Source organism: Arachis hypogaea, chromosome 13 (genome assembly GCF_003086295.3).
Source record: "Arachis hypogaea cultivar Tifrunner chromosome 13, arahy.Tifrunner.gnm2.J5K5, whole genome shotgun sequence".
Taxonomy (NCBI): domain Eukaryota; kingdom Viridiplantae; phylum Streptophyta; class Magnoliopsida; order Fabales; family Fabaceae; genus Arachis; species Arachis hypogaea.
In genome coordinates, this window is record NC_092048.1 from 71,066,236 (window position 1) to 71,092,993 (window position 26,758).

General features: G+C 38.2%; 2 non-coding genes across 2 annotated transcripts; one reads left to right on the forward strand and one right to left on the reverse strand.

Moving 5' to 3' along the window:
* The first annotated feature begins 4,779 nt into the window (after positions 1–4,779).
* Positions 4,780–4,887, forward strand: LOC112739090 (small nucleolar RNA R71). Its single transcript, XR_003170030.1, has one exon. It is a non-coding gene; the product is annotated as a small nucleolar RNA R71 (small nucleolar RNA).
* A 9,362-nt stretch (positions 4,888–14,249) lies between these two features.
* On the reverse strand, positions 14,250–14,357 carry LOC112739888 (small nucleolar RNA R71). The gene has a single exon (XR_003170824.1). It is a non-coding gene; the product is annotated as a small nucleolar RNA R71 (small nucleolar RNA).
* Between the last annotated feature and the right edge of the window lie 12,401 nt (positions 14,358–26,758).

Genomic DNA, 26,758 nt, shown 5'->3' on the forward strand with positions numbered 1-26,758 from the left:
ATGAGCGGGACTTGTAGCTTTTTGCTTCTTGAATAGTTTTGGCATCTCACTTTATCCATTGAGGTTCAGAATGATTGGCATCTATAGGAACTCAGAGTTCAGATAATGTTATTGATTCTCCTAGTTCAGTATGTTGATTCTTGAACACAGCTACTTTATGAGTCTTGGCCGTGGCCCTAAGCACTTTGTTTTCCAGTATTACCACCGGATACATAAATGCCACAGACACATAATTGGGTGAACCTTTTCAAATTGTGACTCAGCTTTGCTAAAGTCCCCAATTAGAGGTGTCCAGGGTTCTTAAGCACACTCTTTTTTTTTTTGCTTTGGACCTTGACTTTAACTGCTCAGTCTCAAGTTTTCACTTGACACCTTCACACCACAAGCACATGGTTAGGGACAGCTTGGTTTAGCCGCTTAGGCCAGGATTTTATTCCTTTAGGCCCTCCTATCCACTGATGCTCAAAGCCTTGGGATCCTTTTTATTACCCTTGCCTTTTGGTTTTAAGGGTTACTGGCTTTTTGCTCTTGCCTCTTGGTTTTAAGAGCTTTTGGCTTTTTCTGCTTGCTTTTTATTTTTATTTTTATTTTTTTTCGCCTATATTTTTTTCTGCAAGCTTTGTTCTTTGCTGCTTTTTCTTGCTTCAAGAATCATTTTTATGATTTTTCAGATTATCAAATAACATGTCTCCTTGTCATCATTCTTTCAAGAGCCAACATATTTAACATTCTAAAACAACAACTTCAAAAGACATATGCACTGTTCAGGCATTCATTCAGAAAACAAGAAGCATTGTCACCACATCAATATAATTAAACTAAGTTCAAGGATAAATTCAAAACTCATGTACTTCTTGTTCTTTTGAATTAAAATAGTTTTCATTTAAGAGAGGTGATGGATTCATAGGACATTCATAACTTTAAGACAAAGTTACTAAAGACTAATGATCATGTAATAAGACACAAACATGGATAAACACTTAACATAAAGAAAACGAAAAACAAAGAATGTAAGAACAAGGAATGAATCCACCTTAGTGATGGTGGCGTTTCCTTCTTGAGGAACCAATGATGTCCTTGAGCTCTTCTATGTCTCTTCCTTGTCTTTGTTGCTCATCCCTCATTGCTTTTTGATCTTCTCTAATTTCATGAAGGATGATGGAGTGCTCTTGATGTTCCACCCTTAATTGTCCCATGTTGGAACTTAATTCTCCTAGGGAGGTGTTGATTTGCTCCCAATAGTTTTGTGGAGGAAAATGCATTTGAGGCATCTCCGGGATCTCATGGTGATGAGCTTCATGCGTATCTTGAGCTTCATGAATAGGCTCTCTTGTTTGCTCCATCCTTTTCTTAGTGATGGGCTTTTCTTCCTCAATGGGAATGTCTCCTTCTATGTCAATCCCAGCCGAATTGCATAGATGGCAAATGAGATGGGGAAAAGCTAACCTTGCCATAGTGGAGGACTTGTCAGCCACCTTGTAGAGTTCTTGAGGTATAATCTCATGAACCTCCACCTCTTCTCCAATTATGATGCTATGGATCATGATGGCCCGGTCTATAGTAACTTCAGACCGGTTGCTAGTGGGAATGATTGAGCGTTGAATGAACTCCAACCATCCTCTAGCTACAGGCTTAAGGTCCAGTCTTCTAAGTTGAACCGGTTTGCCTTTTGAGTCAATCTTCCATTGAGCTCTTTCCACACATATGTCCATGAGGACTTGGTCCAACCTTTGATCAAAGTTGACTCTCCTTGTGTAGGGGCGTGCGTTCTCTTCCATCATTGGCAAGTTGAACGCCAACCTTACATTTTCCGGACTAAAATCTAAGTAATTCTCCCGAACCATGGTGAGATAATTCTTTAAGTTTGGGTTCTTACTTTGATCATGGATCCTTGTGATCCATGCATTAGCATAAAACTCTTGAACCATTAGAATTCTGACTTGTTGGATGGGGTTTGTTAGAACTTCCCAACCTCTTCTATGAATCTCATGTCGGATCTCCGGATACTCATTTCTCTTGAGTTTGAAAGGGACCTCGGGGATCACCTTCTTCTTGGCCACAATATCATAGAAGTGGTCTTGATGAGCTTTGGAGATGAATCTTTCCATCTCCCATGTCTCGGAGGTGGAAGCTTTTGTATTCCCTTTCCCTTTTCTAGAGGATTCTCCGGTATTGGGTCCCATCAATGGTAATGAAAAAACAAAAAGCTTATGCTTTTACCACACCAAACTTAGAATTTTTCTCACCCTCGAACAAGAGAAGAAAGAATAGATGAAGAAGAATAAGAAAATATGAAGGAGAAGGTTGTGTTGTGTGAAAATGAAGAAGAATATAGGGCTTTATATAGGGAAGGGAGGGGGGTTAAGGTTCGGCCATATGGGTGGGTTTCGGTGGGAAATTGATTTTGAATTTTGAAGGTAGGTGGAGTTTATGAGGTAGGTTTATGGGGAAGAGTGGATGGATGTGAGTGGTGATAGGGAAGAGAGATTGAGGTGATTGGTGAAGAGTTTTGAGGAAGAGTATTTATTGGGAAGAGAGGATGAACATTGAGAAGAGGAAAGAGAGTGAGTGGAGGTCGGTGGGGATCCTGTGGGATCCACAGATCCTGAGGTGTCAAGGATTTGCATCCCTGCACCCATTAGGCATGTAAAATGACTTTGCATGCAATTCTGGCGTTTAAACGCTGAATTGATGCTTGTTCTGGGCGTTGAACGCCCAGATGCAGCATATTTCTACCGTTGAACGCCAGCCAGATGCTTGTTTCTGGCGTTCAGCGCCAGCTCTTCTTCACTGTGCATTTCTGGCGTCTGAACGCCAGGATGCTGCTTGTTTCTGGCGTTCAACGCCAAAAACATGCTCTGTTCTGGCGTTGAACGCCAGACAGATGCTCCTCTAGGGTGTGATTTTTCTTCTGCTATTTTTGATTCTGTTTTCAATTTTTATATTTATTTTGTGACTCCACATGATCATGAACCTAATAAAACATGAAAAACAATGAAAATAAAAATTAGATAAATAAAAATTGGGTTGCCTCCCAACAAGCGCTTCTTTAATGTCAATCGCTTGACAGTGGGCTCTCATGGAGCCTCACAGATATTCAGAGCATTGTTGAGACTCCCCAACACCAAACTTAGAGTTTGGATATGGGAGTTCAACACCAAACTTAGAGTTTGGTTGTGGCCTCTCAACACCAAACTTAGAGTTTGACTGTGGGGGCTCTAGTTGACTCTGTTTTGAGAGAAGCTTAGTGTGCTTCTTTTCCATGTTTACAGAAGGATGTCCTTGAGTTTTAAACTCAAGGGAGTCCTCATTCAATTGAAGGACTAGTTCACCTCTGTTAGCATCAATCACGGCTCTTGCTGTGGCTAGGAAGGGTCTTCCAAGGATGATGGATTCATCCTCATCCTTCATAGTGTCTAGGATTATGAAATCAGCCGGGATGTAAAGGCCTTCAACCTTTACTAACATGTCCTCTACTTGTCCATAAGCCTGTTTTCTGGAATTGTCTGCCATCTCTAATGAGATTTTTGCAGCTTGCACCTCAAAGATTCCCAGTTTCTCCATTACAGAGAGTGGCATCAGGTTTATTCCTGACCCAAGGTCACATAGAGCCTTCTCAAAGGTCATGGTGCCTATGGTACAAGGTATTAGGAACTTTCCAGGATCCTGTTTCTTCTGAGGCAATCTCAGTTGATCCAATGCATTTAATTCATTGGTAAACAGGAGAGGTTCATCTCCCCAAGTCTCATTACCAAATAAATTGGAATTCAGCTTCATGATTGCACCAAGGAACTTGGCAACTTGCTCTTCAGTAACATCCTCATTCTCTTCAGAAGAAGAATACTCATCAAAGCTCATGAAGGGCATAAGGAGGTTCAATGGAATCTCTATGGTCTCTAGATGAGCCTCAGAGTCCTTTGGTTCCTCAAAGGGAAACTCCTTGTTGATCACTGGACGTCCCAGGAGGTCTTCCTCCTTGGGATTCACGTCCTCCTCTCCCTCTTTGGATTCGGCCATGATGGTTATATCAATGGCCTTGCACTCTCCTTTTGGATTTTCTTCTGTATTGCTTGGGAGAGTACTAGGAGGGATTTCAGTGACTCTTTTACTCAGCTGGCCCACTTATGCCTCCAAATTTCTAATGGAGGACCTTGTTTCATTCATGAAACTTACAGTGGCCTTAGATAGATCAAATACTAAGTTTGCTAAATTAGAGGTATTTTGTTCAGAGTTCTCTGTCTATTGCTGAGTGGATGATGGAAAAGGTTTACTATTGTTAAACCTATTTCTTCCACCATTATTAAAGCCTTGTTGAGGCTTTTGTTGATCCTTCCATGAGAGATTTGGGTGATTTCTCCATGAGGGATTATAGGTGTTTCCATATGGTTCACCCATGTAATTCACCTCTGCTATTGCAGGGTTCTCAGGATCATAAGATTCTTCTTCAGAAGATGCCTCTTGAGTACTGTTGGATGCAGCTTGCATTCCATTCAGACTCTGAGAAATCATATTGACTTGCTGAGTCAATATTTTATTCTGAGCCAATATGGCATTCAGAGTATCAATTTCAAGAACTTCCTTCTTCTGAGGCATCCCATTAGTCACAGGATTCCTCTCAAAAGTGTACATGAACTGGTTATTAGCAACCATGTCAATGAGTTCTTGAGCTTCTGCAGGCATTTTCTTTAGGTGAATGGATCCATCTACAGAAGTATCCAATGACATCTTAGCTAATTCAGACAGACCATCATAGAATATATCCAGGATGGTCCATTCTGAAAGCATGTCAGAAGGACACTTTTTGGTCAGTTACTTGTATCTCTCTCAAGCTTCATAGAGGGATTCACCTTCTTTCTGTCTGAAGGTTTGAACATCCACTCTAAGCTTACTAAGCTTTTGAGGAGGAAAGAACTTGGCTAAGAAAGCCGTGACCAGCTTATCTCAAGAGTTCAGGCTATCTCTGGGTTGAGAGTCCAACCACACTCTAGCTCTGTCTCTTACAGCAAAGGGGAAAAGCATGAGCCTGTAGACTTCAGGATCTACTCCATTAGTCTTAACAGTATCACAGATCTGCAAGAATTCAGTTAAGAACTGAAAAGGATCTTCAGATGGAAGTCCATGGAACTTGCAGTTCTGCTGCATCAGAGAAACTAATTGAGGTTTCAGCTCAAAATTGTTTGCTCCAATGGTGGGGATGGAGATGCTTCTTCCATGTAAATTGGAATTAGGTGCAGTAAAGTCACCAAGCATCCTCCATGCATTATTATTATTTTTGGCTGTCATCTCCTCTTCTTGTTCGAAAATATCTGAAAGGTGCTTGCTGGATTATTGTAATTTAGCTTCTCTTAGTTTCCTCTTCAGAGTCCTTTCAGGTTCTGGATCTGCTTCAACAAGAATGTTCTTGTCCTTGCTCCTACTCATATGAAAAAGAGGGAACAGAATAATAATAATAATAATAATAATAATAATAATAATAATAATAATAGGGATCCTTTTTGACTAGGTATAGAGGTTCCCTTAGGTGAGTGGAAGAAAAGAAGAGTAGAAGAAAAGAAGAGTAGAAGAAAAGAAGAAGAGAAAATCTGAACTCAGAGAGAGAGAGGGGGTTCGGATTTTTGGTGAGTGAGGAAGAGATGTTAGTAAATAAATAAATAAATAGAAGAGGATGAGAGGGGGAGGTTTTCAAAAATAATTTTTCAAAAAGAGTTAGTGATTTTCGAAAATTAAAAGAAGAAATAAATTAAAATTGAATTTTGAAACAATTAGTTAATTAAAAAGAATTTTTGAAAAAGAGGGAGATATTTTCGAAAATTAGAGAGAGAGGGTTAGTTAGGTAGTTTTGAAAAAGATAAGAAACAAATAAAAAGTTAGTTAGTTAGTTAAAACAAATTTTGAAAATCAATTTTTGAAAAGATAAGAAGATAAGAAGTTAGAAGGGATATTTTAAAATCAAATTTTTGAAAAAGATAAGATTTTTTAAAAAGATATGATGGAAAAGATATGATTTTGAAAAAGATAAGATAGAAAGATATTTTTGAAAAGATATGATTGAAATTAGTTTTGAAAAAGATTTGATTTTTAAAATCACAATTAATGACTTGATTCATAAGAAATCACAAAATATGATTCTAGAACTTAAAGTTTGAATCTTTCTTAACAAGTAAGTAACAAACTTGAAATTTTTGAATCAAAACATTAATTGATGATGTTATTTTCGAAAATAACTAAGAAAAATGAAAAAGATTTGATTTTTGAAAAAGATTTTGAAAAAGATAAGATGTTTTTTTAATTGAAAATTTGATTTGACTCATAAGAAACAACTAAGTTTTAAAAAGTTTTGAAAAAGTCAACTCAAATTTTCGAAATTTATGAGTGAAAAAGGGAAAGATATTTTTTTGATTTTTGAATTTTTAATGATGAGAGAGAAAAACATGAAAAAGACTCAATGCATGAAAATTTTGGATCAAAACAATGAATGCATGCAAGAATGCTATGAATGCCAAGATGAACACCAAGAACACTTTGAAGATCAAGATGAACACCAAGAACTTATTTTTGAAAATTTTTTTATGCAAAGAAAACATGCAAGACACCAAACTTAGAAATCTTTAATGCTTAGACACTAAGAATTCAAGAATGCATATGAAAAACACCATACAACACAAAACAATATAATATGAAGATCAATCAAGAAGGTTTATCAAGAACAACTTGAAGATCATGAAGAACACTATGAATGCATGAACTTTTCGAAAAATGCAAAATGAATATGCAATTGACACCAAACTTACAATTTGACTCAAGACTCAAACAAGAAACACAAAATATTTTTGATTTTTTTTATGATTTTGTGATTTTTTTGTATTTTTATTTTATATTTTTCGAAAATTAGTGTGAAAAAGAAAAATAAGAATTCCAAAATTTTTTATATGAATTCCAGGAATCTTGCACTCTTATTCTAAAGCTCCAATCTGAGGGTTAAACATGGCTTAATAGCCAGTCAAGCTTTAGCATGTAAATCTTTTGGATCTGGAACAGCAGCAGGTGGATTAGCAACTACTAGCTTGCTCTTGATAATGTTGGGTTAGAAGCCCCAGTCCAAATGAATTTAGACATGGCTTTACAGCCAGTCAGGCTTCAACATGCTTCATGAAACACTAGAATTCATTCTTAAAAAAATTTTAGAATAATTTTCGAAAACAGATGAGAAATTTTTGAAAGATTTTTGAAATTTTTTTTTTTTGAAAACTTTTTGAAAATAAAATAAGAAGAAAATTACCCAATCTGAGCAACATGATGAACCGTCAGTTGTCCAAACTCAAACAATCCCCGGCAACGGCGCCAAAAACTTGGTGCACAAAATTGTGATCTCAGGCAACGGCGCCAAAAACTCTGTACACATGTCTTAATAAATTATTTTTCATTCACAACTTCGATACAACTAACCAGCAAGTACACTGGGTCGTCCAAGTAATAAAACCTTACGTGAGTAAGGGTCGATCCCACGGAGATTGTTGGTATGAAGCAAGCTATGGTCATCTTGTAAATCTCAGTCAGGCGGATAATAATTGATTATGGAGTTTTCGAAAATAAATAATAAATAGACAGAAAATACAGATAGAAATACTTATGTATATCATTGGTGAGAATTTCAAATAAAGGTATAGAGATGCTTTCGTCCCTCTAAACTTCTGCTTTCCTGCTGTCTTCGTCCAATCAGTCCTACTCCTTTCCATGGCTGGCTTTATGTAAGGACATCACCATTGTCAATGGCTACTTTTTATCCTCTCTGTGAAAATGGTCCGATGCGCTGTCACTGCATGGCTAATCATCTGGAGGCATCACAGTGGTCAATGGATGCATCCTATCCTCTTGTGAAAATGGTCCAAATGCTCTGTCACTACGCCCAGCACTCGCGAGATTGAAGTTCGTCACATTCATTCAATCCCAGAATCCTACTCGGAATACCACAGACAAGGTTTAGACTTTCCGGATTCTCATGAATGCCGCCATCAATCTAGCTTATACCACGAAGATTCTGATTAAGAGATCCAAGAGATAATCATCCAATCTAAGGTGGAACGGAAGTGGTTGTTAGGCACGCGTTCGTGGGGAATAATGATGATTGTCACGTTCATCACATTCATGTTGAAGTGCGAATGAATATCTTAGAAGCGGAATAAGTTGAATTGAATAGAAAAACAGTAGTACTTTGCATTAATTCATGAGGAACAGTAGAGCTCCACACCTTAATCTATGGAGTGTAGAAACTCTACCGTTGAAAATACATAAGTGAAAGGTCCAGGCATGGCCGAATGGCCAGCCCCCAAAACGTGATCACAGGATCAAAAATACAATCGAGGATGTCTAATACAATAGTAAAAAGTTCTATTTATAATAAACTAGCTACTAGGGTTTACAGAAGTAAGTTATTGATGCATAAATCCACTTCCGGAGCCCACTTGGTGTGTGCTTGGGCTGAGCTTTAGCTTTCCACGTGCAGAGGCTTCTTTTGGAGTTGAACGCCAGGTTGTAACGTGTTTCTGGCGTTCAACTCTGGTTTGTGACGTGTTTCTGGCGTTTAACTCCAGATAGCAGCGTAGAACTGGTGTTCAACGCCCTTTTGCGTCATCTAAACTCGGCCAAAGTATGGACTATTATATATTGCTGGAAAGTCCTGAATGTCTACTTTCCAACGCGGTTAGAAGCGCGCCATTTTGAGTTCTGTAGCTCCAGAAAATCCACTTTGAGCGCAGGGAGGTCAGAATCCAACAGCATCAGCAGTCCTTCTTCAACCTCTGAATCTGATTTTTGCTCAAGTCCCTCAATTTCAGCCAGAAAATACCTGAAATCACAAAAAAACACACAAACTCATAGTAAAGTCCAGAAATGTGAATTTAACATAAAAACTAATATAAACATCCCTAAAAGTAACTATATTCTACTAAAAACATACTAAAAACAATGCCAAAAAGCGTATAAATTATCCGCTCATCACAAGGCCAAGCTACCATATCCTCAAAAACTCTAGAAGGCAGAAAAGGATAAGCAATTTGCCATGTTCTTAGAAGTTTTCAAGAAGCTTGAGATTAAAATCCCCTTTGTAGAGGATCTTGAACAAATGTCTTCCTATGCCAAGTTCATGAAGGACATATTGAGTAACAAAAGGGATTGTGGAGAGGTAGAAATAGTTATACTCACCAAGTAATGCAATGTAGCCATTTAGAGGAATCTACCTGAGAAATTGCAAGACCCTGGGAGCTTTGTAATCCCCTGCACCATTGGAAATACCTGCATAAAAAAGGCTTTATGTGATCTTCGAGTAAGCATCAATTTAATGCCACTATCATTGATGAAGAAACTCCAAATTGAAAAAATAAAGCCTACTCACATTTGTCTCCAACTTGCTGACTGCTCAGTAAATTCCCATTGGGAGTAGTGGAAGACTTGCTTGTGAGAGTGAGACCCTTTACCTTCCCCGTAGACTTCGTGATACTGGATATGGGGGAGGACAAGAATGCAGCCATCATTCTGAGAAGGACCTTCTTAGCTACAGGAAGAACTCTCATAGATGTCCAGAAATGGGAAGTGACACTAGGGGTCAATAAAGATGAGGTTGTACTGAACGCAGTCGAGGCTATGCAACACCCAAATCACCCTAAAGAATGCATGAGGATAGACACCATAGAACCTCTAGTTGAAAAAGTGTTTGGAGCTGGAAAGCATGAAGAAGACTTGGACACAATTTTTGAGGACACACTGCCTGAGCTGGATGAGCCAGCTCCTCAGAGGGAGATGTTAAGCACGCCTAGTGTTGAGGAAGGACATCCTAAAATTGAGCTAAAGCCTTTACCCCCATCCTTAAAGTACACGTTTCTAGGCAGAAAAAACACTTATTCAGTGATTATAAGCTCTTCCCTGAGGCAACGGGAAGAAGAGGCACTGATTCAAGTACTCAAGAGCCATAAAACAGCTCTCGTATGGACCATAAGTGACTTAAAGGGAATTAGTCCAACCAAGTGTATGCACAAGATTCTACTCGAAGATGATGCTAAACCAGTTGTAGAACCACAGAGGCGGATGAACCCAGCTATGAAAGAGGTGGTCTAGAAGGATGTTACAAAGCTCTGGGAGGCTAGAATCATATATCCTATCTTAGATAGCTGATGAGCGGATAATTTATACGCTTTTTGGCATTGTTTTTAGTATGTTTTTAGTAGAATCTAGTTACTTTTAGGGATATTTTTATTAGTTTTTATGTTAAATTCACATTTATAGACTTTACTATGAGTTTGTGTGTTTTTCGGTGATTTCAGGTATTTTCTGGCTGAAATTGAGGGACTTGAGCAAAAATCAGATTCAGAGGTTGAAGAAGGACTGCTGATGCTGTTGGATTCTGACCTCCCTGCACTCAAAGTGGATTTTCTGGAGCTACAGAACTCAAAATGGCACGCTTCCAATTGCATTGGAAAGTAGACATCCAGGGCTTTCCAGAAATTTATAATAGTTCATACTTTGGCCGAGTTTATATGACGAAAAAGGGCGTTGAACGCCAGTTCTATGCTGCTGTCTGGAGTTAAACGCCAGAAACATGTCACAAGCCAGAGTTGAACACCAGAAATACGTTACAAACTGGCGTTCAACTCCAAGATGGACCTCTACATGTGTAACATTCAAGCTCAGCCCAAGCACACACCAAGTGGGCCCCGGAAGTGGATTTATGCATCAATTACTTACTTCCGTAAACCCTAGTAACTAGTTTAGTATAAATAGGACTTTTTACTATTGTATTAGACATCTTATGATCTTCGGATCATCTTTGATCACGTTTTGGGGGCTGGCCTCTCGGCCATGCCTGAACCTTTCACTTATGTATTTTCAACGGTAGAGTTTCTACACTCCATAGATTAAGGTGTGGAGCTCTGCTGTTCCTCAAAGATTAATGCAAAGTACTACTGTTTTTCTATTCAATTCAACTTATTCAGCTTCTAAGATATTCATTCGCACTTCAACCTAAATGTGATGAACGTGATAATCATCATCATTCCCTATGAACGCGTGCCTGACAACCACTTCCGTTCTACCTTAGATTGAATGAGTATCTCTTGGATCTCTTAATCAGAATCTTCGTGGTATAAGCTAGATTGATGGCGGCATTCATGAGAGTCTGGAAAGTCTAAACCTTGTCTGTGGTATTCCGAGTAGGACTCTGGGATTGAATGACTGTGACGAACTTCAAACTCGCGATTGCTGGGCGTAGTGACAGACGCAAAAGAAGGGTAAATCCTATTCCAGTATGATCGAGAACCTCAGATGATTAGTCGTGCTGTGACAGAGCATTTGGACCATTTTCACAAGAGGATGGGATGCAGCCATTGACAAGGGTGATGCCTCCAGACGATTAGCCATGCAGTGACAGCGCATCGGACCATTGACAACGGTGATGTCCTTACATAAAGCCAGCCATGGAAAGGAGTAAGATTGGTTGGATGAAGACAGCAGGAAAGCAGAGGTTCAGAGGAACGAATGCATCTCTATACGCTTATCTGAAATTCTAACCAATGAATTACATAAGTATTTCTATCCTTATTTTCTATTTATTATTAATATTCGAAAACTCCATAACTATTTGATATCAGCCTGACTGAGATTTACAAGGTGACTATAGCTTGCTTCAAGCCGACAATCTCCGTGGGATCGACCCTTACTCACGTAAGGTTTATTACTTGGACGACCCAGTGCACTTGCTGGTTAGTTGTATCGAAGTTGTGAATGAAAAACGATTTATTAAGACGTGCGTACAGAGTTTCTGGCGCCGTTGCCTGAGATCACAATTTCGTGCACCAAGTTTTTGGCGCCGTTGTCGGGGATTGTTCGAGTTTGAACAACTGACGGTTCATCTTGTTGCTCAGATTAGGTAATTTTCTTTTTGTTTTATTTTCAAAAATTTTTCAAAAACCTTTCAAAAATTTCTCCTCTGTTTTCGAAAAAATTAAAAGAAAAAATGTTTTCAAAAAAAATATATTTTTCTTCAGAATTTTTAAGAATGAATTCTAGTGTTTCATGATGATTTGTTGAATCCTGGCTGGCTGTGAAGCCATGTCCAAATTCCTTTGGACTGAGGATTCAACTAATCACTTCAATGCATGTAATTACATACTAAAGCTTGGCTGGCTATTAAGCCATGCCTAACCCTCGGATTGGAGCTTTAGACTAAGAATACAAGATTCTTGGAATTCATATTAAAAATTTTGGAATCCATATTTTTCTTTTTCTAAATAATCTTCGAAAAATATAAAATAAAAATACAAAAAAAATCCAAAAAAAAAAATAAAAAAATCATAAAAATAAAAAATATTTCATATTTCTTGTTTGAGTCTTGAGTCAAGTTGAAAGTTTGGTGTCAATTGCATACTCATCTTGCATTTTTCGAAAAATTCATGCATTCATAGTGTTCTTCATGATCTTCAAGTTGTTCTTGGTAAGTCTTCTTGTTTGATCTTGATGTTTTCATGTTTTGTGTCTTTTCTTGTTTTTCATGTGCATTCTTGCATTCATAGTGTCTATACATGAAAAATTTTTAAGTTTGGTGTCTTGCATGTTTTCTTTGCATTAAAAATTTTTCAAAAATAAGTTCTTGATGTTCATCTTGACATTCAAAGTGTTCTTGGTGTTCATCTTGACATTCATAGCATTCTTGCATGCATTCAATGTTTTGATCCAAAATTTTCATGCATTGAGTCTTTTTCATGTTTTTCCCTCTCATTATTAAAAATTCAAAAATCAAAAAAATATCTTTCCCTTTTTCACTCATAAATTTCGAAAATTTGAGTTGACTTTTTCAAAACTTTTTAAAATTTAGTTGTTTTTATGAGTCAAATCAAATTTTCAATTTAAAAATCTTATCTTTTTCAAAATCTTTTTCAAAAATCAAATCTTTTTCAATTTTCTTATTTATTTTCGAAAATTTTAAAAGTATTTTTCAAAAATCTTTTTCTTATCTTTATCTCCTAATTTTCAAAAATAACATCAACAATTAATGTTTTGATTCAAAAATTTCAAGTTTGTTACTTGCTTGTTAAGAAAGATTCAAACTTTGAGTTCTAGAATCATATCTTGTGATTTCTTATGAATCAAGTCATTAATTGTGATTTTAAAAATCAAATCTTTTTCAAAAACTAATTTCAATCATATCTTTTCAAAAATATCTTCTTATCTTATCTTTTTCAAAAATTTGATTTTAAAATATCTTTTCTAACTTCTTATCTTCTAATCTTTTTCAAAATTGATTTTCGAATTTGTTTCAACTAACTAACTAACTTTTTGTTTGTTTCTTATCTTTTTCAAAACTACCTAACTAACTCCCTCTCTCTCTAATTTTCGAAAATATCTTCCCTCTTTTTCAAAATTTCTTTTTAATTAACTAATTATTTTAATTTTTGATTTTAATTTTTGAAAAATTACTAACCTTTTTCAAAACTATTTTCGAAAATCACTAACTCTTTTTCAAAAATATTTTCAAAAAATTCTCTCTCTCTCTTATCTCCTTCTATTTATTTATTCATCTACTAACACTTCATCTCACCCAAATTCGAACCCCCTCTTCCATCTGTGTTCGAATTTTTTCTTCTTCTTTTCTTTTACTCACACAGGGACCTCTATACTGTGGTAAAAAGGACCCCTATTATTATTATTTTTCTGGCCCTCTTTTTCATATGAGCAGGAGCAAGGACAAGAACATTCTTGTTGAAGCAGATCTAGAACCTGAAGGGACTCTGAAGAGAAAACTAAGAGAAGCTAAATTACGACAATCCAGCAAGCACCTTTCAGAAATTTTCGAACAGGAAGAGGAGATGGCAGCCGAAAATAATAATAATGCAAGGAGGATGCTTAGTGACTTTACTGCACCTAATTCCAATTTACATGGAAGAAGCATCTCCATTCCTGCCATTGGAGCAAACAATTTTGAGCTGAAACCTCAATTAGTTTCTCTGATGCAGCAGAACTGCAAGTTTCATGGACTTCCATCTGAAGATCCTTTTCAGTTCTTAACTGAATTCTTGCAGATATATGATACTGTTAAGACTAATGGAGTAGATCCTGAAGTCTACAGGCTCATGCTTTTCCCTTTTGCTGTAAGAGACAGAGCTAGAGTATGGTTGGACTCTCAACCTAAGGATAGCCTGAACTCTTGGGATAAGCTGGTCAAGGCTTTCTTAGGCAAGTTCTTTCCTCCTCAAAAGCTGAGTAAGCTTAGAGTGGATGTTCAGACCTTCAAACAGAAAGAAGGTGAATCCCTCTATGAAGCTTGGGAGAGATACAAAGAACTGACCAAAAAGTGTCCTTCTGACATGCTTTCAGAATGGACCATCCTGGATATATTCTATGATGGTCTATCTGAATTGGCTAAAATGTCATTGGATACTTCTACAGGTGGATCCATTCACCTAAAGAAAATGCCTGCAGAAGCTCAAGAACTCATTGACATGGTTGCTAACAACCAGTTCATGTACACTTCTGATTGGTTCCTCAAGAAGGAAACACCACCATCACTAAGGTGGACTCATTCCTTGTTCTTACATTCTCTGTTTTTCGTTTTCTCTATGTTAAGTGCTTATCCATGTTTGTGTCTTCATTACATGATCATTAGTATTTAGTAACTTTGTCTTAAAGTTATGAATGTCCTATGAATCCATCACCTCTCTTAAATGAAAACTGTTTTAATTCAAAAGAACAAGAAGTACATGAGTTTCGAATTTATCCTTGAACTTAGTTTAATTATATTGATGTGGTGACAATGCTTCTTATTTTCTGAATGAATGCTTGAACAGTGCATATGTCTTTTGAAGTTGTTGTTTAAGAATGTTAAATATGTTGGCTCTTGAAAGAATGATGATAAGGAGATATGTTATTTGATAATCTGAAAAATCATAAAAATGACTCTTGAAGCAAGAAAAAGCAGCAAAGAACAAAGCTTGCAGAAAAAAAAAATAGGCGAAAAAAAATATAAAGAAAAAGCAAGCAAAAAAAGCCAAAAATCAGATTCAGAGGTTGAAGAAGGACTGCTGATGCTGTTGGATTCTGACCTCCCTGCACTCAAAATGGCTTTTCTGGAGCTACAGAACTCAAAATGGCGCGCTTCTAATTGCATTGGAAAGTGGACATCCAGGGCTTTCCAGCAATATATAATAGTCCATACTTTGTCCAAGTTTAGATGACGCAAACTGGCGTTCAACACCAGCTCTCTGCCCAATTCTGGCGTCCAGCGCCATAAACAAGTTGCAAAGTGGAGTTCAACGCCCAAACTGGCACAAAAGTGGGCGTTCAACTCCAAGAATGACCTCTCCACGTGTAGACTTCAAGCTCAGCCCAAGCACACACCAAGTGGGCCCCAGAAGTGGATTTATGCATCAATTACTTACTTCTGTAAACCCTAGTGACTAGTTTATTATAAATAGAACTTTTTATCATTGTATTCGTAGACTTGGTTACTCCGGTTCCCCTCTGGGGCCGAGACCAAGGAACTCCATTATCACTTATGTATTTTCAACGGTAGAGTTTCTGCAATCCATAGATTAAGGTGTGGAGCTCTGCTGTTCCTCAAAGATTAATGCAAAGTACTACTATTTTCTATTCAATTCATCATTAGATTGAATGAGTATCTCTTAGATCTCTTAATCAGAATCTTCGTGGTATAAGCTAGATTGATGGCGGCATTCATGAGAGTCCGGAAAGTCTAAACCTTATCCGTGGTATTCCGAGTAGGACTGGGATTGAATGACTGTGACGAGCTCCAAACTCGCGAGTGCTGGGCGTAGTGACAGACGCAAAAGGATAGTAAATTCTATTCCAGTATGATCGAGAACCTCCAAGATGATTAGCCATGCAGTGACAGCGCATCGGACCATTTTCACAGAGAGGAATAGGATGCAACCAACGACAAGGGTGATGCCTCCAGATGATTAGCCGTGCTGTGACAGAGCATTTGGACCATTTTCCTGAGAGGATTGAAAGTAGCCATTGGCACCGGTGACATCCTTACATAAAGCTAGCCATAGAAAGGAGTAAGACGGATTGGATGAAGACAGCAGGAAAGCAGAGGTTCAAAGGAATGAATGCATCTCCATACGCTTATCTGAAATTCTTACCAATGATTTACATAAGTATTTCTATCCCTATTTTAGTATTAATTTCGAAAACTCCATAACTATTTTATATCCGCCTGACTTAGATTTACAAGGTGACCATAGCTTGCTTCATACCAACAATCTCTGTGGGATCGACCCTTACTCACGTAAGGTTTATTACTTGGACGACCCAGTGCACTTGCTGGTTAGTTATGCGAAGTTGTGAAGATATGTTTAGACCATGGTTCTGTGCATCCGTTTTTGGTGCCATCGTCAGGGAATAAATTTTGAACAATAATTCACAATCTGAGTAACAATTTCGCATACCAATCATCTATCAAGAATTGAGCCTGAGGAGGGAACGCCATCCCCTACTGCTGCTATGACCAAAACCTTCCCAGATGAGTACCTCTTTGCGATCCAAAAGGTGTCATGGTTTGCAGACATTGCAAACTATAAGGCAATGAGGTTCATCCTCAAAGAATACACCAAACAACAGGTCAAAAAACTTTTGTATGATGCCAAATACTCTTTGTAGGATGAACTCTATCTCTTTAAGAGATGCTCAGATGGGATGATCAGGCGTTGTGTCTCAGAGGAGGAAGCCCAGTAGATTCTCTGCATTATCACGGTTCTTAGTATGGAGGACATTTTAGAGGGGAGAGAACGGCCACCAAGGTCCTTCATAGCGGGTTCTACTGGCCAATCCTCTTATGGGATTCTTGGGAATTTGTAAGAAACTATGATAAGTGTCAAAGAGCTAGAAACCTTCCTCACAATCATGAAATGCCACTACAAGGGATCCTCGATATTGAGTTGTTTGACGTATGGGGGATGGATCTTATGGGACCTTTTCCACCCTTATACTTAAATACATACATCCTGGTGGCAGTGGACTACGTGTCCAAATGGGTTGAAGCCATAACATCACCTACCAATGGTACCTAAGTCATGCTGAAATTCCTATAGAGGTATATTTTCAGCAGGTTTGGTGTCCCAAGGACACTGATCAGTGATGGAGGCAGCCATTTCTACAATAAAGAACTGGATTCACTTTTGCAGAGGTTTGGAGTCTGTCATAAGGTGGCAACCCCCTATCACTCATAGACAAGTGGACAAGCAGAGATCTCAAATAGGGAACTCAAGAGGATCTTGAAGAAGTCAATGAGAACTTCAAGGAAGGACTGGACAAGGAGACTTGATGATGCTCTCTGGCGTACAGGACAGCCTTCAAGACCCCCATTAGAATGTCATCTTATCAGTTAGTCTATGGTAAGGCCTATCATTTGCCAGTGGAGTTGGAGCACAAAGCATACTGGGCAACAAGGTTTCTGAATTTTGACGCCAAGACTGCAGGAGAGAAAAGATTGTTCTAACTAAATGAACTGGACGAATTCTGGCATGCTGCCTATAAGAATGCCAAAGTCTACAATGAAAGGGCAAATAGGTATCATGATAGGAAGATAGCCTCCAAAGTTTTTGAGCCCGGCCAGAAGGTTTTGCTATTCAACTCTAGCCTTAAGCTATTCCCTGGAAAGCTCAAGTCAAGATGGTCAGGACCCTTCATGGTTACTAGAGTGCCCCCCTATGGTCATGTAGAACGTCAAGACCGGAATTCGGACAACAGATTCATCATCAATGGCCACAGGGTAAAACACTACCTAGGGGATGACATTGTTCGCGAGCAATCCACCCACCTATTGACCTGACAGTAGTGAATGTCAAGCTAATGATAGTAAAGAAGCGCTTGTTGGGAGGCAACCCAACCAAGAGTATGTTTCCATTTATTTCAGTTTAATTTTAGTTTAATTTCATTTTATTTTACACTAATTTTTAACATTTTCCTAGGTTTTCAGACATTTGTGATCATGTACAGTAATCAGAGTAGGGACAAAATCACTCAGACAACAAAACAGCACACCTTGGAGAAAATCCCTTGTTGGCGCAAAATGCCATCCTGGCATTCAGTGCCATAGGGTGTGCGGGCATATGGGCGTTTTACGTCCAATTTACACATTTGCTTGATAAAATTTGATCCCCTTGGGGCGTTTTACGTACATATTGGATGTCTAACGCCACCAAGGGAGTAAAAAAAAGCACGCTCTCGGCGTTTAACGCCAGACTGGCGTTCCTCGCCAAGGGAGGGGCAGATTCACCTAATGTTAGATTTCAACCAAATCTCCTAAAACTACATTCATATCGTTTCATATCTCTACCTTGTGATTTTCCCCACCGATTCTTCTTCTTCAAAATCTCTCCACATTCTCATTATTTTCATCCCATATCTTTACATATTCTACTCATATCTCTTCTCCCCATATCCCTATCAATCAAATATTCACTCCAATTTTTTAACAACCCCTACCCATGGCCGAATTTGCCACCATCCCATTCCTATAAGTACTGCCTCCACTCTTACATCCCCTCACACTTCCTCCATACTCCTCTTTCATCCTTTCCCCTCGCTTTCTATTTCTTTCTTCTCTTTTCTCTTTGCTTGAGGATGAGCAAAAGATTTAAGTTTGTTGTTAAGGGCGCTACACTTCTTACTACTCTTAAGCTCTTCACGGCACCAAAGGTTGGGGAATCATCCTCAAGAAAGAGGAAAAAAAAGGCTCCCTCAATAGTTGCTTACATGCTCCACCAATTTTACACCAATCTTCATGAGAAACATTACTACTACTACAATGTATTAAGCAAGAAGAAGGTAATTTCAGAAGTAAAATTTGAATTGAAGGCTGATGAGTACCCAAAAATTCAAGAGCAAATTCAAATTAGGGGTTGGGAAGTTCTGGCCAAGCCGGTGACTAAAGTCGGAATTCTAAAAGTCTGAGAATTTTATGCAAATCTATGGATGACGGACAAACATGAGAAGGAGCACCCTGAGTTCAAAACTTGGTGTACCGTAATCCGAGGGAGGACTTTGCAGTTCGAAATGGAAAAAGTGAGGGAAATCTTTAAGCTGCCGCCATCAAAAAATGACCCTCACTCTTTCAATAGGAGAGTACAAGTTGATCCGAGATTGGATCAAGTCCTCAAATACATATGCCTTCCAGAAGCACAATGGAAGAAGGATGCTAGGTGTCAGCCATTCTAGCTGAGAAAGAATGATCTAAAGGCAATTGCTAGAGGATGACTAGAGTTCATTCAATGCTCCATCCTCCCCACTAATAACCACTCTGAGATTACTATGAGGCGAGCTGTGATGATCCACTGCATTATGCTTGGCAATGGAGTGGAACTTCACCAGTTGATCCCATTGGAAATATACAATATCATAGCAAAGACCTCAATCCTCTCTAGGCTGGCTTTTCCTCATCTCATCTCTCGCTTGTGTGAGGTGGCTAAGGTCCAAATTGACAGAGATATATTTATTGTAGCTAACAACCCAATCACCAAGAAGAGCATGGAACAGACTCGGAAACTTGGGCAAGCACCAATTCAGAAGCCAGTTCCCCCTCCTCAGAGGAAGCAGCCTGAATGGCCTTGATGGATATTTTTGTGGAAAAACGAGTTTCTCCAAAACACCCAAAACTAACCGGCAAGTGCACCGGGTCGCATCAAGTAATAAAACTCACAGGAGTGAGGTCGATCCCACAGCGTTTGATGGATCAAGCAACTTTAGTGGGTGATTAGTTTAGTCAAGCTAACATTGAGTGATTTGAATGACAACTGAAGCCAACAGAATGTAAACTTGCAGGAATTATAAAGTGCAGAAAGTAAAATTGCAAGTAACTTAAAGAGCAAGAAAGTAAAATAGCTGAAACTTAAATTGCAAGAAATATAAATTGCATGAAAGTAAAGGGGACTGGGTGCAGGGAAATTAAATGAAAGCAGTAAATCAAAGCTTAGAACAATTGCAAGGAAATTAAAATTGCATGAAAAGTAAATTCAGATCACAGTGGCTCAAATGTAAAATCTGAATGAGAGGTTGAAGATCTCAGGGGTTGGATGAGACTAGAGACCAAGTCTAGATCTCAATTCCTTCCTTGATCCAACAGAGAATAATTGCAGAAGAAAATAGAGAGGAAAGCAGTAAAGAGAGTTTTGATTCAAATCACAATTCCTTCAAATTATGCAGCAAGTAAACAGAGAGAAATCTCAGAGGGAGAATGAAACAGAACACCTTCAATTCTCCACCCAAGACATAAAAACAAAGAAAAGAAAACTAAAGAGAGAGAGCTCTGTATTCCTAATGCTCCCTAGTGGAGCTCGCCTTCCTTTCAACAAATATGAAAATGATGCCTTATATAGGCTTTTACAAAATGAAAATGAAAATGAAAATGAAATTAAAAATAAATTATAATTAAATGAAATTCTTATTTTATCTATCTCTTGTGCCTTTGAGTGATGACAATTGGGCCCTTGCTCTTGATGGAATTGGGTTGATAGAGGCCTTGGTTGATTCCTCTTGGAGTTTGGAGAAGAACCGAATTGAACCGGGTTTGGAATCATGAAAGCTTGAGTAAAAGTTTGAGTAAAAGTTTGAGGCTAACTTTTACTCTAACTTTTCACATCAGCCACCCTTCTTTGCTGATACCAACGTTGGGGCAAAAGTTAGGGGTCAAACTTTTGCTCCAACGTTGGCCCCCTTGTGTGCATGTGTGGGATGCTAATTTGTCCTCTTGTCAACGTTGCCAATTTCATGCCAACTATAGACTATTATATATGAATAGAAAGCTATGAATGTCAGCTTTCTAACCCAATTGGAATCACCTCAATTGGACATCTACAACTCAAGTTATGCTCATTTGAAGAGGACAAGGTCGCTGGCCTTGGTGTGCAGCGTTTGAGGTAAAGTTTGCCTCAAACCTGGACGAAAACGCCAGTTCTGGAGGCTCAAACGCATTGTTCACCCCATACTATTATACATTGTTGGAAAGCCCTAAATGTCTACTTTCCAATGCCTTTGGAAGCACATCATTTGGAGCTCTACAGCTCGAGTTATACTCCGTCGAAGGTGCAGAGGTCAGTTGGCCTCACTGCATGTTGCCACCCTATTCGTTTATGCACATTTCGGGGCAGTTTTCTCCCTCAATTTTAGTGTCCACCATGCAGTGCCATATAGGCTTGGAAAGCTCTTGATTCCTACTTTCCATTGCTTTTTGAATCACCTCATTTGGAGCTTTGTAGCTCAAGTTATTCATGTTGGAAGTATACCCCTTGTATGCCTTGTGGCGCCAACGTTAGCCAAAAAGTTAGAGGCTAACGTTGGCGCAAACTTTTGCTCTCCAGGGTGTGTTTTTCATGCGCCAACGTTAGCCAAAAAGTTAGGGGCTAACGTTGGCACAAACTTTTGCTCTCCAGGGTGTTGATTTGTGATGCCAAAAGTTAGCCAAAAAGTTTGAGGCTAACTTTTGCTCCAGCTTTTTGCCCAAAAGTTAGCCAAAAAGTTTGAGGCTAACTTTTGGTCCAGCTTTTTGCTTCCTGGTTCATTTTCAATTAATCCAAAAGTTTGAGCTAAAGTTTGAGGCAAACTTTTACTCAAACTTTTTGTCCTCTCTTCCTCCTAGCCATTCCTTCTTGCTTCAACCTTTCTCCAAGCTTTCTTCACCTATCATTAATCAACCAAACACATCAAAGCTATGCTCAAAATCATGAGATATTCATTCTTTCATAATATGTGACAATTATAGCATAAAACCTCATGAAATAGCATGAATTCATACATGGTTGATTAAATCAAAGGAAGCATGAAAATCTACCCAATTGGCTTGCTTATGGCTCAAGAAAGTGCATAAAACCTATTGAAAACAAAGGAAAAAGCATAGAAAAACATGACATGTTGGCATGTCATCACAACACCAAACTTAAACCTTGCTTGTCCCCAAGCAAGAAAAGAATCATGCAATAGAGATTGACAATCCAAGGCAAGAAGAATAGCAACTCAATGCTCATGGCAAGCTAGTTTTCTAAGCATGCTACAATCACAAGAGAAATGTAAATGATTGATGCTTCCATCTAGCTCAATTTATGAAATCTTTCTCTTATATTTCTTCCTTGAAACAAGCTTTTGATTTTCTTATTTAGCTTCTCCTTTTGGGTGCTTTGCTCTATGAGTTGATAACAAAGCTACGACTTCTAAATGCTTTGTTTTCAAGTATTACCACTTGATACATAAGCACCACAAGCATTTGATTAGAGGACTTCATTAAGCTCATTTTTCTTTTCTTTTCTTGACTCTCTAATCATTGATGCTCAAAGCCTTGAGCTTTGAGGGAGTGCTTTTGCACTTTGAGCCTAACCTTGACTTCTAAGTGTTTTGTTTTCAAGCATTTGGCTTGATACATAAACACCACAAGTACTTAACAAATGAATTGCCATTGGTACTCAGAGCCTTCAGCTTTCTCATTCTTTCCCTTTTTCTTTTCTTGCTTTATTTTGCATTTGCTTCTTCAAGGTTTTCATGATTTTAAAAGATTTCACAAAATGTTCTAGATGAAAACTTCAATTAAATAAAATCCAATGCAATTGAGCAACAATTAATCATACTAGCTTTCCAATACTTGTATGCACATGCTAAACTCTTCTTTAGTTCCTTGTTTGTTTATGATCATGATGCTTTACTGCTTTTGAATTCACAAAACTCAAGTTGGTAATCACAATGGCATGGCAACATGTTATAAATCAATATTCAAGCTATACTTTATTCATACACACATGTAAACAGAAAAGATGAAGACAATCATGCATTTTAAGCGCTGGAAACAAATAAGGAGAAAAGGAACTTTACAACCTTGTAGTTCATCTTCATTATTGTTGTCCTTTTTCCTCTATTCTTCCTCTTTCCCTTGCCAAACTCAGACTGCTTGCTCATCCTCAAGCAACAATTAGAACAATGGCTAGGGGCTAAGATGGATCATGAATGTCTTACACAATGAAAAGTTAGTAGTACATGTGTTCTAAGCAAGCAAAATTAAAGATAATAATCAAGGCATAAGAGACAGAGACATTGTGATTGCAAACTTAAGAAGGTGAGCATAATACTTTGCATAAAGAATAAGTGGCACACCAAACTTTGTGTGACACTTTCACTTGGAATTGATGCAAGTATCTTGTAAGGATTGGAAGCAAATTTTGTTGCATAGCAACACCAAACTTAGAATGCAATCCTATGTCAATTTATTTGAACTAAAACTAAACAAAAGAAACTGTTATATGTTAAATACAATCACCAAATGAAGAGTCTGTTATGAATAAGGATGTCTTGGTGATGTATTAACAAAAAAGTTAATGAAGGAAAGCATTAAAAACAAGTAAATAAATGAAACAAAGGGAAAACAAAAATTATCCAACTAAGAAGAAAAATAACACTGTAAAAGGCAATATGATTATGCAGACAAGTGATGTTGCTGGATTGATTTGCATAGAAAAATAGGTGGCACACAAAACTTAGAATCTTGGTGTGTCACTTTCATGTAAAATTGATGCAATCATCCATGAAGATGGAAAATAGTTTGTTGCATGGCAACACCAAACTTAGAATGTAACCATATGCCAATTTATTGAAATTTAAACAAAGCAAGTAAAAGAAATGTACCTACTGTCTACCTGTTCTTTACTTTCTTCCTCTTCTTCCAATTTGTTAAGAGAAATGACCTCAAAGGAGGAGAAGTTTCAGCTACTATCCCTTGCCTTGGCTTTTCCTCAGCAAGCTTCCTTTTGCAAATGGCTTGATTGATCTTGCTTGCTGGATTAGGGACAAGATTGGTGCTCTTGTTAGTTGCCTTCACTTCTTTGAATCCAAGTCTTGGTTGCTGTGTGATTATTGGAGTTTTGTATTCATCCAGAGCCTTTTGAATCGGTGGTTCCATGAACTCTTCCTCACTTGAGTGTAAATTTTCTGGAATGACTTCCTCACTTTCTTGCTCCTCCACTTCCTCTTTTACACTCAACATTTGTTTTAATAGCTCTATCATGGAGGAGGTTTGTTGATCTTCCCAACATTTCTTCATCTCCTCTTCATATTTTTCGATCACAGATTCAAGGAAAGTTTGTGAGGGTTGTGAATGTTCATGTTCCTTTATCACCTCAAGAGTAGTTTCAGGTTCCACTACTTTCACCACCTCTTCTTTTTTTGCAATTTCACTTGACACAGGGACCTTGCATTCTTGTTTTTCCATTTTCTCTTTCTTTAATTCAACAATTGGCCTACCTTTACTTCCATGTTTTTGAGGGAGTTTTCTAGTTCTTTATGGTATCTCTCTTCCTCCTCCGCAAATCTTTTGAGCATGGACTCAAGCTTTGAGAGGCTTTGGTTCATGGAAGTTTGTGTGGGTGGTGAGTTTTGACAGAGGCTTTCTGTAGAAGCGTGGTCAAGTGATGATATTTTTGGATGAATATCATATGGAGCATTAGAATTCCCTTCCCATCCACTATTAAAATCATGACTTGTAGCATTTTGTGGTGGAGGGAAATATCCCATATAATTTCCTTTCTCATCTTGTGGTTCTGAAGCATAGCTCCATGACTTGGAGTGCTCAGAATTGGTATTTTCTTGGTGATATTCCCAACTACCATTAGAGATTGGTGATGGTGGGTGATATCCCATAAAATTTTGTTTGACCAAATGATGAGTTGAACTCCATTTGTATTTTGCAAACATCAATGAAAATTGAAATTACTCATATCAGAGATGAGAATTTCTTAGTGAGGCAAAAACACAAACACCTTGGTTTCAGCTTAGAACAGAGAACAAAAATAAAGAAAATGCTTGATCTAGACTTCTCACCCACTTAATCATTGTTGATCTAAATCAATCCCCGGCAACGGCGCCAAAAACTTGATGGATATTTTTGTGGAAAAACGAGTTTCTCCAAAACACCCAAAACTAACCGGCAAGTGCACCGGGTCGCATCAAGTAATAAAACTCACGGGAGTGAGGTCGATCCCACAGGGATTGATGGATCAAGCAACTTTAGTGGGTGATTAGTTTAGTCAAGCTAACATTGAGTGATTTGAATGACAATTGAAGCCAACAGAATGTAAACTTGCAGGAATTATAAAGTGCAGAAAGTAAAATTGCAAGTAACTTAAAGAGCAAGAAAGTAAAATAGCTGAAACTTAAATTGCATGAAAGTAAAGGGGACTGGGTGCAGGGAAATTAAATGAAAGCAGTAAATCAAAGCTTAGAACAATTGCAAGGAAATTAAAATTGCATGAAAATTAAATTCATATCACAGTGGCTCAAATGTAAAATCTGAATGAGAGGTTGAAGATCTCAAGGGTTGGATGAGACTAGAGACCAAGTCTAGATCTCAATTCCTTCCTTGATCCAACAGAGAATAATTGCAGAAGAAAATAGAGAGGAAAGCAGTAAAGAGAGTTTTGATTCAAATCACAATTTCTTCAAATTATGCAGCAAGTAAACAGAGAGAAATCTCAGAGGGAGAATGAAACAGAACACCTTCAATTCTCCACCCAAGACGTAAAAACAAAGAAAAGAAAACTAAAGAGAGAGAGCTCTGTATTCCTAATGCTCCCTAGTGGAGCTCGCCTTCCCTTCAACAAATATGAAAATGATGCCTTATATAGGCTTTTACAAAATGAAAATGAAAATGAAAATGAAATTAAAAACAAATTACAATTAAATGAAATTCCTATTTTATCTATCTCTTGTGCCTTTGAGTGATGACAATTGGGCCCTTGCTCTTGATGGAATTGGGTTGATAGAGGCCTTGGTTGATTGCTCTTGGAGTTTGGAGAAGAACCGAATTGAACCGGGTTTGGAATCATGAAAGCTTGAGTAAAAGTTTGAGTAAAAGTTTGAGGCTAACTTTTACTCTAACTTTTCACATCAGCCACCCTTCTTTGCTGATACCAACGTTGGGGCAAAAGTTAGGGGTCAAACTTTTGCTCCAACGTTGGCCCCCTTGTGTGCATGTGTGGGGTGCTACTTTGTCCTCTTGTCAACGTTGCCAATTTCATACCAACTATAGACTATTATATATGGTTGGAAAGCTCTGAATGTCAGATTTCTAACCCAATTAAAATCACCTCAATTGGACATCTACAACTCAAGTTATGCTCATTTGAAGAGGACAAGGTCGCTGGCCTTGGTGTGCAGCGTTTGAGGTAAAGTTTGCCTCAAACCTGGACGAAAACGCCAGTTCTGGAGGCTCAAACGCATTGTTCACCCCATACTATTATACATTGTTGGAAAGCCCTGAATGTCTACTTTCCAATGCCTTTGGAAGAACATCATTTGGAGCTCTACAGCTCGAGTTATACTCCGTCGAAGGTGCAGAGGTCAGTTGGCCTCACTGCATGTTACCACCATATTCGTTTATGCACATTTCGGGGCAGTTTTCTCCCTCAATTTTAGTGTCCACCATGCAGTGCCATATATGCCTGGAAAGCTCTTGATTCCTACTTTCTATTGCTTTTTTGAATCACCCCTTGTATGCCTTGTGGCGCCAACGTTAGCCAAAAAGTTAGAGGCTAACATTGGCGCAAACTTTTGCTCTCCAGGGTGTGTTTTTCATGCGCCAACGTTAGCCAAAAAGTTAGGGGCTAACGTTGGCGCAAACTTTTTCTCTCCAGGGTGTTGATTTGTGATGCCAAAAGTTAGCCAAAAAGTTTGAGGCTAACTTTTGGTCCAGCTTTTTGCTTCCTGGTTCATTTTCAATTAA